The sequence below is a fragment of the Peromyscus maniculatus genome, chromosome 4, assembly GCF_049852395.1.
Source record: "Peromyscus maniculatus bairdii isolate BWxNUB_F1_BW_parent chromosome 4, HU_Pman_BW_mat_3.1, whole genome shotgun sequence".
Classification (NCBI taxonomy): domain Eukaryota; kingdom Metazoa; phylum Chordata; class Mammalia; order Rodentia; family Cricetidae; genus Peromyscus; species Peromyscus maniculatus.
The window spans coordinates 50,994,951-51,010,283 of record NC_134855.1 but is presented as its reverse complement, the minus strand read 5'-3'; the positions used below and the strand labels follow the sequence as shown (position 1 = coordinate 51,010,283).

The window sequence follows — 15,333 nt, the reverse complement described above, 5'->3', positions numbered from 1 at the left end:
TATGTTAGCACATATAAACTGTTACTTATAATGCTGCTTTTTTGTGAATATAGGTTTTGTTTTATTTTATATATTTTTTGAGATATAGTCTTACTATGTAGCTCTGACTTGCCTGGAACTTTCTATGTAGACCATGCTGACGTTGAACTCACAGTTATCTGCCTACCTCTGTCTCTTGAATGCTGGGATTAAAGGCATATGTCACTATGTCCATGTGTGAATGTAGATTTTAAATGTCAGTGTATTTTCTCTTTTTAAATATTAAAGATTGTGCTAACATGCATAACATTTGCTGTTTTAATCATTGTTATATGTAAAGTTCAGTATATTAAGTGCATTCCCATTGTTGAACAGCCAGTATCACCATTCATTTTTAGAGACTTAGAAAGTCTTTTAGATTTTTTAAAAAATGCATATTTTGCTCAATTTGTGTGTCTGTGCACTTTGTGCATGCCTGGTTCCCATGGAGGTCAGAAGAGGGCATTGGATCCCCTGGAACTCATTGTACATGGTTGTAAGCTGCCATGTCTGTGCGGGGACTCAAACCTGTGTTCTCTGCAAGATCAACAACTGCTTTTAATTGCTAAGCATCTCTTCAGCCCCAAAGATTTGGTTTTTTAATGTGTATAGGTGTTTGGCCTGCGTATATGTATGTGCACCATGTGTTGGCCACAGAGGTCAGAAGAGGGTGGCAGACCCCTAGAACTGGAGTGCAGATGCTTTTGAGCCTCCATGTGGGTGCTGGGAATCAACCTCATCCTCTGCCAGAGCAGTAAGTGCTCTTAGCCAATGAACCATCTCTCCAGCCCCTTTAAGAGACTTCTCAGTCTTCTCAGACTGAAACTGTGCACCTGTTAAACATACTCCACAGTGCTCCTTCCTCCCTCCTCCCAACAGCTCCTGACAACCACCGTTCTTCTGTCTCTGAATCTGACTACACTTAAGGATCTCAAATCAGTGGGTCGTACAGTATTTGCTCTTTTTGAGACTGGCTTATTCCATGCTACATTATTATTTAACTGCTACATCATTGTTCATAGGTTACTGAATAGCTTCCTATTTATTAGGTATAACTTTAAAAATTGCAGATGTTGTTGCTAATGAATATTCTTTTGTTTCTTTTCCTTTTTTTGTTTTTGTTTTGGTTTTTGTTTTTGTTTTTATGAGACAGAGTTTCTCTGTGTAACCCTGGCTGTCCTGGAACTCTCTTTGTAGACCAGGCTGGTTGAACTTAGAGATCTTCCTCTGCCTCCAGAGAGCTGGGATTAAAGGTGTGTGCCACCACTGTCTGGCTGCCAATGATTATTCTTACCACAGCTGGCTTTGTACATCTCTGGTATTTCTCAAAGAGATAGATTTAGCAGAAGGATTAGTAAGTGAGGAATGTATAATATACATTTAAAGTTCTTTTAGATATGTCCAGGTTTCTTTTCCATTCCCAGGAGAGTTTTAATTTTCTAATAATGAATAAAAGAGGTTTAAAATATGTAATAGGAGGGTATACATTGATAAATATTATTCTTGTTTACTTTATGATTTTTCTGTTTAACTTTTATACCTACTGGTACTTACAAGTTTCCTGGCATTTTCTTTTTCTTCTGTTAAACATTTTCTTGTAATGATTTTTTTATTCTTATTTTATGTACATTGCTGTTTTGCTTACATGTATATCTGTATGAGGGTGTCAGATTCCCTAGAACTGGGGTTACAGACAGTTGTGAGCTGCCATGTGGGTACTGGGAATTGAACCCAGGTCCTCTGGAAAAGCAGCCAATGCTCTTAACCACTGAGCCATCCCTTCAGCCCCCTGGCATTTTTTTTTTTAAAGGCAGATTGCTATGCAGCCCCAGACTGGCTTTGAACTTACTTGATAGCCAAAGATGACTCTGAACTCCTGATCCTTCTTTTTCTACCTGCTGAACGCTTGGGTTGCAGATCCGTACACTACTCCTGTTGTATGTTGTGCTGGGGATCGAATGCAGGATCTCATGCATGCTAGACAAGCACTCCGCCACTTGAGCCATCTACAGCGTTTCCTGCTTCCTAGTAGAGCATTTGTTGGGAAACTTTGTCTGCCTGCCTGCCTGCCTGCCTCCCCTCCCCTCCCCTCCCCTCCCTCCCTCCCTCCCTCCCTCCTTCTCTTTCTTTCTTTCTTTCTTTCTTTCTTTCTTTCTTTCTTTCTTTCTTTCTTTCTTTCTTTCTTTCTTTCTTTCTTTCTTTCTTTCTTTCTTTCTTTCTTTCTTTCTTTCTTTCTTTCTTTTTTTTTTTTTTTTTGAGACAGGGTTTCTTTGTGTTGCCCTGGCTGTCCTGGAACTCACTCTGAAGCCCAGGCTGGCCTTGAACTCACAGAGATCCACCTCCCTCTGCCTCCCAAGTGCTGGGATTAAAGGCATAATCCACCACCGCTGGGAAACTTTTTCTTTAATGACCATTTAGTAAATATATTACTCTTCATTGTATATCCTGTGTCTGTGTGTACTTGAGAATGTGTGTTTATAATGCTTGGAAGATGCAAATGTCGTGCTGGCTCTAGGTCATAACCCAGCAACTTTTAGTGTGCTGATCTCTGCTCTAGAGTCTCTTCATGCAGTATAGGTTCTTAACCTCTGAGCCGTCTCTCCAGCTCCCCTGGTGCAGAATTTTTATTTTAATGTAGTCCCAGCTGTTGATGGTTGGGCCTGGCTCCTGTGTTACATGTCCTGTTTGGGAAATTCTTGCCTACCCCAGTGTCTTGAAGAGAATTCCCTATGGATTTCTTTGAGAAGTTTCAGCATTTCAGGTTTTAAATGAAGGTTTTTGATTCATTTTGAATTGATTGTTATACAAGGTAAAAGATATGAACCTAATAACTCCATCCTTCTGCAGGTAGAAATCAAGCTTTGCTGGCACGATTGAAAAGGCTGTCTTTATCCAGTGTCTGTTTTTGTCTTCTTTGTCAAAGTTAAGCAGGCATAGCTTTCTTGTTTTATTTTCGGGGCCTCCATTCTGTTCCATTGGCCTACCCATCTATTTTTATACCAGTATCAGGCTGTCTTTATTTCTGTAGCGCTGTAGTATAGAGACCAGGTATTAACATGTCTTTAGCGGTGTTCTTATCTTTGGCTATTCACAGTCTTTTATGGTTCCATATGAATTCCTGAATCAATTTTCTAAATCTATGAAAAATGACATCAGAGTTTTGATAGGTAGATTAGTTTTGGTAGTATAGCTGTTTTTTTGTTTTTTGTTTTTTTTTTTGCAATATTAATTCTGTTAATTGAAGAACATGAGACATTTTTCCATCTTTGATTTCCAATGTCTTGTACCACGTCTCTAAAGCTCATTGGCTTTCTGATTGATCTAGAGGAGTCAGTGAGCTTGAGGTTCCCTGAGAGACTCTTGCTCAAAAAGTAAAAAGTAAAGAGTGATTGAGGATAACCACCAGTGTAACCTCTGTCCTTCATATGTGCAGACGTGTGACCCCGCATACACACCTGCACACACCTACACCAACAATCTATCTACCTACCTACACACACACACACACACACACACACACACACACATCTGTAAGAAGTCGAGGATGAGGGAAGCAGCACAGGACATCGCCTTCTGATCTCCACATGTCTTGAAAGCGATGAGTGGATCCATCTATACATGTGCGCGCACAAACACACACACACCAAAAAAGGAAAAAGAGAAAGTGTCAAGTCAGTCAATGCCACATCAAATTGATGATGTGGAATATCAAAATGAGAAGTTACAGAAATAAACTGGATTAAGTTGTGTGAATATCAAGATTAAAGAATGCACTTACATTTTAAAGTAATAGATACATTGCAGTTTTTTTTTTTTCAGGAAAGTACATAGCCTCATGGGCATGTAGAGGAATGTAAAGATGCTCGATGGGAGGAGACGGGAAGCAGGATGAACAGTTAGCACTTCAGCAGTCCAGCGTGGAGGCCTCAAGATGGGTGAGGGGAGGGGGAGAGAGGCTCCATAACTCAGACTTGAGTGGATAGTTGATAAGATGGTCCCTGATTTTGCCACAGATTTTGAGTACTGCTTATTTATCAGTGTCCTGAAACATTGCTCATTTTCCAAAGTCCTGAAAAGACTGTTTCGAGATGGAGATTGAAAACCATGAAAGCAAAGGCATTTGCTTTGTAGTGTGTTGTAGCTAATTTGAGAGGTAGACATTTTACAGGTTTGAAAACCAGCAAAGAAAATTCATGTTTTTCTTGTGGGAAAAGGAAGATGGTGGGTGGGGAAAGAAATGTAGGTATTATATCCAGTAGACTCTTTCCAATTTAATATTTATGCCTCAGACAATTGTTTTGATCAGCTGTTAACGTGTAACTTTGTCGACTTCTGTTTGGCTAGGAGGCCAGTGAGCTCATAGGGGGTGTTTGATTGCTTTTGCACACCCTCTCAGCAGTAAGCGCTCCCCACTCTCCTCAGGGTTACCCGTATCCCAGAGGTCTGGAGCCAACAGTATGATGCTGGATGTCCTGTGCAAATGTAATGTATGCCAGTTTCGGGCCATAGAAATTCATTACATTTACTCTCTCAGAATAATTATAATACTAAGCTCAAGACCTCTTTTTAGCCAGTAATTTACTCTCTTTTTAATTTTATTTCCAGTGCTTATTTCATAAAGTAAGTATACTTTAGTAAATATAGCATTTTAGATTTTAGAATAACTGCTAGTTGTACCATGGGATTTTATTTTATTCATTTATTTATTTTAGACAGAATCTTTCTATTATGTAGTCCTGGATGTCCTGGAACTTGCTATGGCCTTGAACTCACAGAGATCCACCTGCCTCTACTTCTCAAGTGCTGAGATTAAAGGCATGTGTCACCATGCCCGCCTGTACCTTGTATTTTGATGCCATTTTTTGTTTGTTTCTGAATATGTAGTCTTAACCCTTCTGAAACACTTCCCTCCTTCCTTTCCAAGTAGGACTGTAAGTGAGCATTGGCTCAGTACTCTTCTCCCTTGGCCTGTTGCTCTCTTAAGCTAGTCAGCCCAGGTCTTACAGACACATCTAAGATCAGTTCATGGAAGGATGGTTTCTGTGCAGATGGTTAGAGTGTTTGGCAAGAAAAGCTAAAGGCCCTTGTCCTCTCTCCTGTATTATTAATGGCAGATGTGTCTTCTTCCTATTTTATTTTCGCAGCCCCTCTGTCTGTTGGATTTCATCTGTCATGGTTGTTTAGTTAGAGCGTCAACCACACGGCTCCAGAGAGCTGCTTTGGTTTTGTTGTGGCCGCTTGGCTAGAGAGAGCTGAAGGTGGGCCTGCCAGTTTAGTTGCCTTTTTAGCTGATTTGGAGTTAGAGCCCCGAGGCACTGCTGCTTTATTGAACTGCTAAATGAGAAGGTAAACATGGCTTCATTCAACTGCCCCACCCCCTTGGGTTAAGTTAGGTGTTTATATGTTAGTAAATCACCTTTAATTACCAGGAACATAAATTTCTGTTTTCAAGAGCCCACCTTCCCCCCCATAAGCTTGTCATTTAGAGGTTTTAAATGAGTCACACATTTTTGCCTAGACACAAATTGCCAATATAAAGTTGTCTTTGATTGTATTCTAACATAATGGAGTTCCCCCCCACTCCTTGGGTTCTGTAATTATCTTTTTCAGCAGCATTTATTAAATTAATCTAGTATTGGACTTCAGCAAATAATTTGACCAAATCCCATATGTTTTCTTTGTTTCTTTAGTACAAATTCAATGGGATAAATAATGGTGCAGTAGTTCTCATCTACATATACAAAGCATTCTAATAACCAACCCTGTTTACTGGGGGAAACACTACAGCAGAAACAGTTCCCTCTGCTTTGTATTGCAATGCTGAATGAAACTATGGAGTTAGTCTACTAGCTATTTGCACTTTCATTGTTTGGCTATATCCTTATATCTTTGGTGGTCTTCCATCTATTAGGTGATTGGAGCATTCTTTCTTTTTCTTGAATATTTTTTCTGACATAACTTGGAGGCCTCATTTCCTGTCCTCTGCCCAAAATAGCCAACTGTAGGGTTTCTTTTGTAGTTCTTGAATCATTAATGAGTTGAAGGTAATCAGGGATATGAGAGTGACTTCTGAGGTCCAGGAGAATCTCTTGGTCTTCAAGCATCAAATTTGAGCGTGGCTTGGAGAGTCAGTGCAGTCCTTGGCAGTCTTCCTTGAAGGAATGGAACCAGTTTCCTTACAATCTGTCCTTTTGCAAACTTTCCATGGATACCTTCAGCTCTCCTTTCTGTGCCAAGTGTAGTCCTCCTACAGCAATGATGATACTAACTTCAAGAGCAGCCACAACTGCTTGGTATTGCCATTCTGCAGGTGTCTGTAATCTGCAGGTGATGTCTGTAATCTGCAGGTGTCTGTAATCTGCAGGTGTCTGTAATCTGCAGGTATCTGTAATCTGCAGGTGTCTGTAATCTGCAGGTGTCTGTAATCTGCAGATGATGTCTGTAATCTGCAGGTGTCTCTAGTAGCCAGTGATTATAGTGGGACTTTGACTTAAGTAACTGTTGGAGGATCAATAGCCAAGGGTGCTATGGAACATATTAGATTTTAGTTAGGAAGATGAGGAGTGGGAGGGAAATAGGGTGGATAAAAATAAGGAATAAGTAGTAGATTGACTTTGAAAAAAAAATATTTGAGTTGGGTAAAGTGTTGGGATGCTGTTGGGGAACATGATTTTAGAGATTGCTAAAGGTATGTGATGTAGCTAGAGTTTTCTTGTCTTGCCCATAGTCAGGACAAATCTCTGTCACCCGCCAGTCCCACAGCCGCTCAGACCCAACCAAGTAAACACAGAGACTTATATTGCATACAAACTGTATGGCCGTGGCAGGCTTCTTGCTAACTGTTCTTATAGCTTAAATTAATCCATTTCCATAAATCTATACCTTGCCAGGAGGCTTGTGGCTTACTGGCATCTCCACATGCTGCTTGTCAAGGCGGCGGCTGACAGTGACTCCTTCTGCCTTCCTGTTATTTTATTTCTCCTCTCTGTTAGTACCGCCTATACTTCCTGCCTAGCCACTGGCCAATCAGTGTTTTATTTATTGACCAATCAGAGTAATTTGACATACAGACCATCCCACAGTGATGTGATGTCATAATTAAGAAGTAAAAACAGGAAGTGAATAAAGATGAGAGAAAGGAAGACAGGAATGAGAGGCAGCTGAAGATCGCCTTATAGTAAACTAGGTGTGGAAACATAAACAGCGGTCCTAAAGCCTAACGAGCATCATACAAGCAGGAGCAAAGCCATCATGAGATAGACGTAAGAGTGCAAGTTAAACAATAGGAAACAAGAACTAGATGCTTAGGGAGTGATTGCTGGCATACCTGCGCTGAGTTGAAAGATGAAGTTCTTAGATTCCTCTCTTTTAGCTGGCTCCAGGTGCTGTGTGTGGGAGAGGTCGTTCTGGTGTATGGGGGAGGGGAGGTTTCAGATCCTTTTTTTTTTTTTCAAAGATTTATTTATTTATTATGTATCCAGTGTTCTGTTTGTATGTATGCCTGCATACCAGAAGAGGGCACCAGATCTCATTACAGGTGGTTGTGAGCCACCATGTGGTTGCTGGGAATTGAACTCAGGACCTCTGGAAGAGCAGTCAGTGCTCTTAACCTCTGAGCTATCTCTCCAGCCCTCAGATCCTTTCTTGATGGTTGCCTGTGCACCGCACCCTCCACTGTGCCCTCTTCTGGTCCTCCTGGTCTGTGCGTGTGGTGAACAGTACTTCCTTCCCTTGCACTTTCGTGACCTTGGGCAGCTTCCCTGGTGGATCTTCAAGCTGGGCAGGGCTTGTGATTGTTCTCTCTTTTGTTTGTCTGTGTGTACTGTAGACGCATGTGTATGTGTGCTCCTGTGTGTTTGAGTCCATGGCTCTGTGCAGGTGGGCATTTTTTTTTTTTTCCCTCCGGAAACAGGGTTTCTCTGTGTAGTTTTGGTGCCTGTCCTGGAACTCGCTTTGTAGCCCAGGCTGGCCTCGAACTCACAGAGATTCGCCTGGCTCTGCCTCCTAAGTGCTGGGATTAAAGGCGTGCTCTACCACCGCCTGGCCACAGGTGGGCATTCTTACAGCCCCACATATGTTTTGGGGCTGGAGGTTGATGTTGGATGTGATGTCTTCTTTGATCAGTCTTTGTTTTACATGGTGAGGCAGGGTCTCTTACTTGAACCCACAGCTTCCTTATTCAGGTAGTCTAGTCTTCTAGTCTTGCTCTGGGAACCCTGTCTGCCTGTAGAACACTGGGATATAGCTGGGTCACCCACCCTCTTAGAATTTCTTTTGGTTCCTAAGAATCTGAACTCAGGTCCTCAGGCAAGTACGTTACCTACTGAGCCATCTTGCCCATCCCTTGATTTGCTTTCCTGGGAAGGTTTTGTCCAGCATCACTAACACTACACATAGATTAGCAAATGAGGACAGAGTTTTGGTTTTTGAAGCAGTGTCTTATGTAGCTCAGGTTGGCCATGAATTTACTACATTGTTCAAGTTGGTTTCAAACTTCTGATCCTTTACCTCTGAGTGCTTGAATTAGGTTATAATTCTATATGGCCACTACTCCTGTCTTGTAAGACCTATTTTTTAAAAAAATTTAGGTCTGGCATGGTGGCACACACCTTTAATCCCAGCACTCGGGAGGCAGAGCCACGCTGATCTCTGTGGGTTCGAGGCCAGCCTGGTCTACAGAGTAAGTTCCAGGATAGGCTCCAAAGCTACACAGAGAAATTTTGTCTCTAAAAACCATAAAAAATTAAATATGTAGCTTGAATTATTAGAAAATATCTGGCAACATATTGATGTACTGGCAATATGTGAATACATTATCTCATAAAAACAGCTCTATCGCCGGGCGGTGGTGGCGCACGCCTTTAATCCCAGCACTTGGGAGGCAGAGGCAGGCGGATCTCTGTGAGTTTGAGGCCAGCCTGGGCTACCAAGTGAGTTCCAGGAAAGGCACAAAGCTACATAGAGAAACCCTGTCTCGAAAAACCAAAAAAAAAAAAAAAAAAAAAACAGCTCTATCTCAGTATTAACCCTAGTTTGTCTGATTAAGCTTTCCCTTTTTTAGATTGAGTATACTGTATTTTTCTGTTCATGAAATGTTTCATTGTATCAAGATTACAGCAGATATTCTATCAAATCACATTATAAAAGTGTTGATTATAACCGGGTGGTGGTGGTGGTACATACCTTTAATCCCAGTACTTGGGAAACAGAGGCATGTGGATCTCTGAGTTTTGAGTTTGAAGCCAGCCTGGTCTACAGAGCAAGCCAAAAAAAAAAAAAAAAAGTGTTGATTATAAAGTGTTAAAAGGTTCTCTGTAGATTTTATATATACATATTATACATATATTATAAAGTGAAAAAAATCTCATTTCTTCAAACTTTATTGTGAAAACTTAGTTTAATTTATTCTTCTCATATATTGCATCCCGACTGCAGTTTCCTCTCCTTCCTGTCCTCCCAGTCCCTCCCCCACGTCCCCTCTCCCCCAGATCAACTTCTCCTTCCCTTTCAGAAAAGGGCAGGTTCCCCAGGGATATCAACCAAACATGGCATGTCAAATTATAATAAGACTAGGCACATCCCCCTCATATTAAGGCTGGATAAGGCAACCCAGTAGGAAGAAGAGGGTCCCAGGAGCAGGCAAAAAAGTCAGAGGCAGCCCCCGCTCCCACTCTTAGGAGTCCCACAGGAACACCAAGCTACACCAAGCAATCATAACATATGTATGTAGAGGGCCTAGGTCAGACCCAGACCGGCTCCTTGATTGTCGGTTGAGTCTCTGTGAGCCCCTGTGAGCCCTGTGGGCTGTTTTCTTGTGGTAACCTTCATCCCTCTGCCTCCTCCAGTTCTTCCTCCCCTTCTTCTGTAGGATTCCTGGAGCTCCACCTAATGTTTGGTTGTGGGTCTGTGCATCTGCTCCCGTCAGTTGTAGGAAGCCTCTCCGATGATGATTATGCCAGGCTTCAATTTGGGGATCTGGGTCCTGGCGTGGCCTTTGATGGAGCAGGGGCTTCTGCCTGAGGTGTGGGCTGGGGATCTGGGTGCTGGTGTGGGCTGGTAGAGCAGGGGGCTTCCCTTCTCCTTCTGTTTGACTTGTATAACCACCTGTTGTTTGTGTGCGTAGCGTACACATTTGAACAAAGTGCTCGTCACTTGTCAGCCATCAGTGGAAGCATAGAAATGACTTGTGCTTGTTTTGCAAAAAGTTCTTTTGTATTTGTGACATCAGCTTTGTTTTGTACAATTAAAGTATTACACGCTAGAATAATCTAAATTGCAGCCACTAAATGGAGATGTAGAGTGGTTTTTTTTTTTTTGCCTTGAACCAAATTTATTGACTAAATGTATGCAACTATTGACTGTTATTTAACATGGTTATATTTATATATTATATATTTATATTTTTCTAATATAAGTTGATCTTCATTATAGATTAGTAATAGATTAGAAACTCCACATATGTGAAATGTCCTTCAATTGCACAGTTTTATTTCTGATGAGTTATTGCTTTTAAAAAACATTCACTATCACTAATGGTATTGTTCTAATTTTCAAACTCCTGCTAAAAAGTGCTACAGTTATTTTTATTCATTTTCCCCTGTTGGGAAGAACAAAGTATAACTATTCAATTAAAGTTTAAGATTGATATTGGAATAAATATTTAGACTGTTAGCTAACTTCTTTTGTACCTGCACGAACATTAACTCCACGCTGCAGTCTAGATAGGTAGAAACTTTACCAATGTCTTTTTTCCCCTTGAATTTCCCCTTTGATCTGTTGTTAAATAATTTATTTAAATTGTCAACAAGCTTAGTATATTAACATTATTTACATTTACAAGTATTTTCTTCAGATAATTATTTCAATGAACAGGTTTTAGAAATAATTGAAGAAAATTGCTTGATGAAGGTGAGTTTACTTGTACTTTGTAAAAAGCTTTAAGAATATCGGTATTTAGCTTTTCTTGTAAGATGTGGAAGGTTAGTTCAGAATAAGGGCATTAGCTGGTATATCTGGTGTTGTGTTTCTGTGATGTAATAAACAGACCTGCTGAGCTGCAGCCTTGTTCCCTGTATAGAAACGATATGCCTTCAAAGATTAAAAAGCAAAAAAGCTTGCAAGCACGACTTTTTGTTCTTTTTAAAAACAATCTAAATTCAAATGGAAGCTTTATTATTTACATGAACAAAATGTAGGAGTCTTTTTGGCTCCTTGGTTACTTTTATGTAAGTGGTCTAGTGGAGTGGACATTAATGCAGAGTAAATGGCTAAATGAGTCATAAGATGCCACATCTGCTCCGAAGGCCCTGGAGACAGCCTGAGTTATGCTGTGAAATCTCTAATCAGTGCATCTGTCCCTGAGACTTCAGTTGCTACAAGGATAGTTTTCTATTTTGGAGTACTCACTGTATGAAGACAGCATATTAAATTTTTTTATGCATGGAACTGGAAACTTTGTGCTGGTGATATCTAAATAGTAGAGTTACAGCAATGCTCATTTTTGGGAATAGAAATACAGGAAATGGCAATAAGTATGTCAGCGTTAACTGTTTCATGTCTTCTGGTTGTTTGTGGTCAGAGTTTTACATTACAGACACATAGGTGTTAATGTCTTACAAAATACAGCGATTGTAACAAGAGAAATGTAGACCATAGCTGGGTGCCTTCTGAACAGAGATGGAGTGGGGTGAGGGAGACAGAGGAAGTTGTGTTACTTGTATGTGTATGAACTCAGTAGTATGCATTTTGTCTCAAAAATCACCCTTTGTTTTCAGTGTTGAACAAGCCATTTAATTGGCAGTGTTCACATGGAATTCTAAAGAGGGATGTTGTCTTACTGGGAGAGCTGAATTTTGTTTTTTGGTTTTTCAAGATAGGGTTTCTCTGTGCAGTCCTGGCTGCCCTGGAACTCCTCTGTAGCAGCACAGGCTGGCCTTGAACTCAGATCTGCCTGCCTCTGCCTCCCGAGTGCCAGGACTTAAGGCATGAACAGCCGCCACTGCCACCACCACCACCACTATCACTACCTAGCTGAGATCTGAACTTTAAATTATAGTTTTCATTATTTCAATATTCTCTAGGCTGCAGTTCTTTGTAAATATTACCAAGTAGTATATTTTATTATTTAAAAAATAACTTTAGTTATTTAGATAGTAGTATCAAGATTGTTAGAAGTATGTTAAAAATAATCTTTAAAATAAACTTTTAAATTTCTGGGAATGTGGGGCGTTTACCCACCACCCCCACAGCTTCCCAGAGTTTTCTTGAGTGCGATCAGCAGGAAATATTAGATAGAAGGATTTATATCGGAGAATCTTGTGGAGATAAACAGATAGAAAATAAAGGATAGCCTCGAGAGGGCCTGGAACCTATTCCAACGGGCCCCGACTGTCTCTGGCCCAGGGTTTTTATAGAGACGCCAAGGGGTGGAACAAAAGACCTCCTCCCCCAGCACAGCCAAGTGCAGACCATCTCAGACACCTGCACTCAGGCCCGTGGTCCTGATCATCCTCTATTCGGACCTGCTGGGTAAAGCCACGAAGAACCCGAGAACGGGCTCCCACACGGGAATACTGATTTCTTGTCCCTGAATCTCAAAACTTGATATGCTAGGAGTTTGAAAACACTTTTTTCCCCACTATATATTACAATTCTAAAATGGATCATTGTTACTGAACAAATGTAATTGTTGTGGAATGTTATTTTAAAGTGTGTTGCATTTTTTCCTACTGCTTTTGTTAACAATGCAAAGATGTGTTTGTTACACTTGTTTGATTAAATAAAATTAACCTGTGAGCAGGAGGCTGAGTCAGCAAGTAACTGACAGGAAGTCATAGGGAAGAACCTTGTGTAGCTAGGGTTCTTAAGTGGGGACTAAGCAGAAGGACGGTTGGGTCATTTGGAAGACATGAGCAAAGGGAGAAGGTTAGCTTGCTATTCATTCTCTCTGAGCAGCAGAATTCCACTCAACCTTTGAATTGTGAGTCCTATAGAGGGATAGAGATCTAGGTAAAGTTTCCCTAGCTTTGGAAGAGTCGGTGCCCGAGGGAACAGAATCCCCTCAGGCTGCAGCCTGCTGGCTGATCTGTAGCAGTGGAGCTGCAGTCTCTGATTAGGACAGCCGTTGCTCAAGGGGCAGCCACTGTAAATAATAAAAAACAGTTAACAGCAATTGACGCCCAACATGGTACCATGGGGCCGTCTAAAGCTGAACAACATGTAACTTTGCTGTAAATTAAAATAAACAAAACACTCATTTGTAAGTTCATGTCCTGGGATGTAGAAAGCTGGAAGGAATATCATTCCTTATAGTAAAAGGGCCTGACTGACTTCTGAATGTAAGGGCATGAGCACCTGTGAAGAAAGAGGATACACTCTCTGGGGGTAGACATAGGTGGACAAGGTAAGAGGACTTTAGCTGTACTTGTGACAGATTAGTGAAGCTGTGTACAGCCTGGCTGCAGTGAAATCCATGAAATCCGCCAAGTGGGGATCCTGTTGACCCTTCTTCTTAAACCCCAGTGGGTAGGGTAAGAACCCATGGAGATGGAAGATGGCCGTCATCACTCAAGTATGTGTTGTTCTCACCAACAGAAAATAGTAGAGTCGGGTTCCTCTGCCTCTTTGTTATAAAACAAATAAATACGTCTTTAGGGCATTGATTAAAATTCATTGCAGTGCCAGAAAGAATGTTGGGGTAGGTGGAATATCCTCACTTTCTCAGGAATTTGTTAGGTCCACTGCTGTGTCTGTAGTGTTATGAAGGGAGTTGAAAAGGCTACACTCTCAAGACCCAGAGTCACATGACTAAGGCTGCAGCCTGGTCAGAACAACAGGGTGGTTCCCTTTCCAACAGCTGTTTACCATCAAAGTAACATGTTTCTACTGAGTGACAAGAGAACATGGTTGAGTTAGGTAGAGGGGAAAGAGTAGATAGTCCTAGTGCAAAGGAGAGATGCCAGTGCACAGCTGAACAGACAGTACTAATAAACATGGCATCTCCCTAGGAACTGGACGTCAACAGCAGTGCTACTTTCAAATCTAAGCCTTTCCCACTTCACCCCTTTGCAGCATGGAAGCTCTTCTGAGTACTAGCCAAGTGCTCTGTCACTGAGTCACATACAGCCTCCAGGCCAACACCTCGCTCAATGAACGCAACTCCACTAAAGTCCCAGGGAAAAAAGGTGGGCTTGTAAGGTGGCTGGCTCAGTGGATGAAGGCCCTTGCTACCAAAGCCTTACTACCTGAGTTCAGTCTCCAGAACCTACCTAAAGGTAGAAGGAGGGAACAGACGCCTACAAGTTGTCCTCTGACTCCACTTGTGTGCCATGGCACACACACTAAATAAGTGTAAAAAATATAGCAAAAGATTTGCTCTGTTAAGGCGTATAAAAAGTATTTCAGTTTCTGCTGTTCCCTACAATGTTCCTTCCTTCCTTCCTTCCTTCCTTCCTTCCTTCCTTCCTTCCTTCCTTCCTTCCTTCCTTCCTTCCTTCCTTCCTTCCTTTCTTTCTTTTTCTCCAACGGAAAATTATAAGGCATAAAAGAGCAGGGAAAACACACTAAATGAAAAATCAGTAATTGAAACTAGCCTTAAGTGTGTAATAGATGTTACTATTTCACAAGGAATTTTTAATAACAAGTCAACATGTAAAATTTCTAAAGAAGTGGACAGTGTGGGTGATGAGTTGGGTGATTTCAGTAGAGATGAAAGGACGGAAGGACCACAGGAGCACTGGGGATAGGAACTAGGTGACAGTGCCAGCTGGTTTGTGTCAGCTTGATACTGCTGGAGTTGGCAGAGAGAGAACGCCTCCATAAATTGGGCTGGAGGCAAGCCCGTGGGGCATATTTTAAACTAGCGATCAATGGGGGAGGGCCCAGCCCATTGTGGGTGGTGCCATTCCTGGGCTGGTGGTCCTGGGTTCTGTAAGAAAGCAGGCTGAGCAAGCCAGTAAGCCACACTCCTCCATGGCCCCTGCATCCGCTCCTGCCTTCAGGTTCCTGCCCTGTTTGAGTTCCTGTCCTGACTTCCTTCAATGATGAATGGTGCTGTGAAAGTGTAAACCAAATAAAAATAAGCCCTTCCTTCCCCAACTTGCTTTTGATTGTGGTGTTTCATTGAAGCCATAGTGACCCTAACTAGGGTGGTGACAGATAACAGATGCTTTAGACTCATTAGTAAAGTTCACACAGTAAGAAGTATTGCCTGAAACTAAACACAAAGAGAAGAAAAATGGAAGAGAATATCAAGAGAATTAGAAGTGCTAACAAATAACTAACATGCAAGGGAAATCGTCCATGGAGAAACACTTG

General features: G+C 41.5%; 1 protein-coding gene across 2 annotated transcripts in view; it reads left to right on the top strand.

Moving 5' to 3' along the window:
* The window catches only part of Ola1 (Obg like ATPase 1), a 136,208-nt gene that overhangs the window by 24,227 nt on the left and 96,648 nt on the right, over positions 1–15,333 (top strand). The window contains exon 1 of one of the 2 annotated variants that reach the window (XM_076569673.1): positions 7,123–7,280. The exons of the other annotated variant lie outside the window; for it this stretch is intronic. The gene's annotated coding sequence lies outside the window, so the exon portion shown is untranslated. Of the gene's footprint in view, positions 1–7,122; positions 7,281–15,333 lie in introns of those variants that run through there. 2 annotated transcript variants of the gene reach the window in all.